Source organism: Aegilops tauschii, chromosome 3 (genome assembly GCF_002575655.3).
Source record: "Aegilops tauschii subsp. strangulata cultivar AL8/78 chromosome 3, Aet v6.0, whole genome shotgun sequence".
Taxonomy (NCBI): domain Eukaryota; kingdom Viridiplantae; phylum Streptophyta; class Magnoliopsida; order Poales; family Poaceae; genus Aegilops; species Aegilops tauschii.
This window is the reverse complement of record NC_053037.3, coordinates 188,827,681-188,833,680: the sequence shown is the minus strand read 5'-3', so window position 1 is coordinate 188,833,680 and position 6,000 is coordinate 188,827,681.

Sequence of the window (6,000 nt, the reverse complement as noted above, 5' to 3'; positions counted from 1 at the left end):
TATGGAACCCGCAAGTTGATCACCAAAATATACATCAAGCGGATCACGTGATATCCCATTGTCACCACAGATACGCACATGCAAGACATACATCAAGTGTTCTCAAATCCTTAAAGACTCAATCCGATAAGATAACTTCAAAGGGAAAACTCAATCCATTACAAGAGAGTAGAGGGGGAGAAGCATCATAAGATCCAACTATAATAGCAAAGCTCGCGATACATCAAGATCGTATCACCTCAAGAACACGAGAGAGAGAGAGAGAGAGAGAGAGAGAGAGATCAAACACATAGCTACTGGTACATACCCTCAGCTCCGAGGGTGAACTATTCCCTTCTCGTCATGGAGAGCGCCGGGATGATGAAGATGGCCACCGGTGAGGGATCCCGCCTCCGGCAGGGTGCCGGAACAGGGTCCCGATTGGTTTTTGGTGGCTACAGAGGCTTGCGGCGGCGGAACTCCCGATCTATTCTGTTCCCCGAAGTTTTTAGGGTATATGGACATATATAGGCAAAAGAAGTCGGTCAGGGGAGCCACGAGGGGCCCACGAGGGTGGGGGGCGCGCCCAGGGGGGCAGGCATGCCTCCCTGCCTCGTGGCCACCTCGAAGCTTCCTTGACTTCAACTCCAAGTCTCCTGGATCACGTTCGTTCCAAAAATCGCGCTCCCGAAGGTTTCATTCCGTTTGGACTCCGTTTGATATTCCTTTTCTGCGAAACACTGAAACAAGGGGAAAAAACAGAAACTGACACTGGGCTCTAGGTTAATAGGTTAGTCCCAAAAATAATATAAAACTGTTTAATAAAGCCCATAAACATCCAAAACAGATAATATAATAGCATGAATACTTCATAAATTATAGATACGTTGGAGCGTATCAGCATCCCCAAGCTTAATTCCTGCTCGTCCTCGAGTAGGTAAATGATAAAAGAAAGAATTTATGAAGTGTGAATGCTAGCAGGTGCACAAGTTTGATCAATGATAATTTCAATAACCTTTTCTAGCATCATTATATATCATAACAGTAGCTCAACTCATAGAACTTTTCATGATCAAGTAACAAACTATTCACATGTTAAAGTATAGATCATAAACTTTCTTGAAAACTAACAAACCGTGTTATTAGTCATCAAACAATTACAATTCATCTTATTTTCAGAAAGAATCTATGTCAGAGCTTTGATTTAGCAAACTCCACATACTCAACTATCATTTAGTCTTTCACAATTGCTAACACTCACGCGATATTTATGGGTTCAAAGTTTTAATCAGACACAGAAAGATATGGGCTTATAGATTCGCCTCCCAACCTTTTACCTCAAGGGTAATGTCAACAATAATAGTTCATGATGCCCTACATCCAATTGGATATATATATCAGAATCTTTCCCACACAATGTGCTTGCCAAAGGATAAAATGTAAAAAGGAAAGGTGAAAATCACCATGACTCTTGCACAAGAATAAAAGATAGGCCCTTCACAGAGGGAAGCAGAGGTTGCCATGCGCTTTTATAGTTGGATGCACAAAATCTTAATGCGAGGGAACGTCACTTTATATTGCCACTTGTGATAGGGACCTTTATTATGCAGTCCGTCGCTTTTATTGCTTCCATATCACAAGATCGTATAAAGCTTATTTTCTCCACACTAAAAGATCATACATATTTAGAGAGCAATTTTATTGCATGCACCGATGACAACTTACTTGAAGGATCTTACTCAATCCATAGGTAGGTATGGTGGACTCTCATGGCAATACTGGTTTAAGGGATGTTTGGAAGCACAAGTAGTATCTCTACTTGGTGCAAAGAATTTGGCTAGCATGAGGGGGAAAGGCATGCTCAACGTGTTGGGCGATCCATGACAATATACTTTATTTCGGATATAAGAAAACATAACCCATTACGTTGTCTTCCTTGTCCAACATCAACCTTTTAGCATGTCATATTTTAATGAGTGCTCACAATTACAAAATATGTCCAAGATAGTATATTTATATGTGAAATCTCTCTTCCTTCAATATTCTTTCATGAATTGTTCAAGTGACCAATACAGTGTTTGCTAACCTTCAATAAATTTACCACCTCTACTTCTTATATGTGAAGTCATTACTCCCCATGGGATAAGCATATGAAACATATATAATTTCATATTTATGACATTCAAATCATTCAACCATTTACTCATAGGATATAAGTGAGGCACACGAGTAAATGACAAACTACTCCAAAAAGATATAAGCGAAGATCAATGAGTAGTCAAATAATTATGTAGCTTTGTGAAGACTCTCTCTCATTTAAGAATTTAAGATCTTGGTATTTTATTAAAACATCAAGCAAAGCTAAAGAAAATAAAATGACGCTCCAAGCAAAACACATATCATGTGGTGAATAAAAATATAGCTCCAAGTAAAGTTACCAATGAACGAAGACGAAAGAGGGGATGCCTTCCTGGGCATCCCCAAGCTTAGGCTCTTGGTTATACTTGAATATTACCTTGGGGTGCCTTGGGCATCCCCAAGCTTAGGCTCTTGCGACTCCTTATTCCATAGTCCATCGAATCTTTACCCAAAACTTGAAAACTTCACAACACAAAACTCAACAGAAAACTCGTAAGCTCCGTTAGCGAAAGAAAACAAAACACCACTTCAAGGTACTGTAATGAAATCATTCTTTATTTGCATTAGTGTTAAATCTACTGTATTCCAACTTCTCTATGGTTTATAAACTATTTTACTAGCCATAGATTCATCAAAATAAGCAAACAACACACGAAAAACAGAATCTGTCAAAAACAGAACAGTCTGTAGTAATCTGTAACTAACGCAAACTTCTGGAACTCAGAAAAATCTACCAAAATAGGAAGACCTAGATAATTTGTTTATTGATATACTTAAATTGGAATCAGTATTTTATCACGTTCTGGTGATTTTTAACAATTGTTTTCGTGAACAGAAAGTTTCTGGAATTTTCAGCAAGATCAAATAACTATCATCCAAGAAGATCCTATAGGTTTAACTTGGCACAAACACTAATTAAAACATAAAACCACATCCAAAAAGAAGCTAGATAGATTATTTATTCCTAAACAGAACCAAAAAGCGAACTAAAATAAAAATTGGGTTGCCTCCCAACAAGCGCTATCGTTTGATGCCCCTAGCTAGGCATGATGATTTCAATGATGCTCGCATAAAAGATAAGAATTGAAACATAAAGAGAGCATCATGAAGAATATGACTAGCACATTTAAGTCTAACCCACTTCCTATGCATAGGGATTTTGTGAGCAAACAACTTATGGGAACAATAATCAACTAGCATAGGAAGGCAAAACAAGCATAACTTCAAAACTTTAAGCACATAGAGAGGAAACTTGATATTATTGCAATTCCTACAAGCGTATGTTCCTCCCTCATAATAATTTTCAGTAGCATAATGAATGAATTCAACAATATAACCAGCACCTAAAGCATTATTTTCATGACCCACAAGCATAGTAATTTTATTACTCTCCACATAAGCAAAATTCTTCTCATTCGGAATAGTGGGAGAATCATAAGAAACCCGAATACTATAAATTGTTTCCACATTAAAAGAGTAATGTTCAGAAAAGGGGTAATCATAATCATGATAAGTTTTATAAATATAATCATCACTACTCTTTATAGCATAAGTTTCATCACAATAATCATCATAAATAGGAGGCATGCTATCATCATAATAAATTTGCTCATCAAAACTTGGGAGGCTAAAAATATCATCTTCATTAAACATAGCATCCCCAAGCTTGGGACAAACATTAATTGCAGCAAATATATTCTCAAAAACATCATCTTCATCAAACATAGCATCCCCAAGCTTGGGCCTTTTCATATCATAAGCATAATCACTCTCATCATTAATAGTATGGATAGCACCAATAGTATAGCAATTATCATCATGACAACGAGTAGTAGGAGCAACATCATTTGGGAGAGATACCTTTCTACCCTTGCTCCTCCGTCTTTTCTTTTTCTTCTTCACATCATGTGTGGGTTCAATCCTCTTTTTGGACCTCCTTACTAATGAGATTGGTTGAATAGAAAGCTCCTCCTCGTTACCTGATTCATCATAAGAAATAATAGGAGAATATTGGGAAGTCTCTTCCCTTTCGTTAGTATTATCTTCATCTTCTATCTGTTCTCTTTTCTTTATGTAATTGGCAATATAAGGATTTTCAATGCAATTCACCGCACAATACATATAAATTTCGTCTAGATCAATATCGAGGAATTTCTCGAGGTTATATTCTGGAATAAGCTTAGTTTGACGTTTCATTTCATCATAACCCAAAAGCAAACTAAGTTAATTATGATGTGCAAGGGAAATCAAGTCATCACAATTTTTGGACACGATTCGATCATGAAACAATTTGCATTTGATATTTAAATGACCATGTTCATTGCAAAGTTCACAAGTATGGCTAAGATATTTTAAATTTTCAGCACTAACATTTAGCCTCTCTTGCAACCATTTAGTCTCTAAGTACTTGTGCCTCTTACAAAATCTATCTTCCCTTTTTGGTATGTATTTGCAAACTCTATGCACTCCACAAAAATCGACATGCTTATAAGAGATATTTTCATCATGACTAGTGCAATCATCATTAGTACCATGGATATTCAAGGAGTTGATACTAACAACATTGCAATCATGCTCATCATTCAAAGATTTAGTGCCAAACATTTTAATGCATTCTTCTTCTAGTACTTGAGCACAATTTTCCTTTCCATCATACTCACGAAAGATGTTAAAAAGATGAAGCATATGAGGCAAACTCAATTCCATTTTTTTTAGTTTTCTTTTATAAACTAAACTAGTGATAAAACAAGAAACAAAAAGATTCAATTGCAAGATCTAAAGATATACCTCCAAGCACTCACCTCCCCGGCAACAGCGCCAGAAAGAGCTTGATGTCTACTACGCGACCTTCTTCTTGTAGACGTTGTTGGGCCTCCAAGTGCAGAGGTTTGTAGGGCAGTAGCAAATTTCCCTCAAGTGGATGACCTAAGATTTATCAATCCGTGGGAGGCGTAGGATGAAGATGGTCTCTCTCAAACAACCCTGCAACCAAATAATAAAGAGTCTCTTGTGTCCCCAACACACCCAATACAATGGTAAATTGTATAGGTGCACTAGTTAGGCGAAGAGATGGTGATACAAGTGCAATATGGATGGTAGATATAGGTTTTTGTAATCTGAAAATATAAAAACAGCAAGGTAACTAATGGTAAAAGTGAGCGTAAACGGTATTGCAATGCGTTGAAACAAGGCCTAGGGTTCATACTTTCGCTAGTGCAAGTTCTCTCAACAACAATAACATAATTGGATCATATAACTATCCCTCAACATGCAACAAAGAGTCACTCCAAAGTCACTAATAGAGGAGAACAAACAAAGAGATTATTGTAGGGTACGAAACCACATCAAAGTTATTCTTTCGGATCAATCTATTCAAGAGTTCGTAATAGAATAACACCTTAAGACACAAATCAACCAAAACCATAATGTCACCTAGATACTCCAATGTCACCTCAAGTATCCATGGGTATGATTATACGATATGCATCACACAATCTCAGATTCATCTATTCAACCAACACAAAGAACTTCAGAGAGTGCCCCAAAGTTTCTACCGGAGAGTCAGGACGAAAACGTGTGCCAACCCCTATGCATAAGTTCACAATGTTATGGAACCAGCAAGTTGATCACCAAAACATACATCAAGTGGATCACGTGATATCCCATTGTCACCACAGATACGCACATGCAAGACATACATCAAGTGTTCTCAAATCCTTAAAGACTCAATCCGATAAGATAACTTCAAGGGAAAACTCAATCCATTACAAGAGAGTAGAGGGGGAGAAGCATCATAAGATCCAACTATAATAGCAAAGCCCGCGATACATCAAGATCGTATCACCTCAAGAACACGAGAGAGAGAGAGAGAGAGAGATCAAA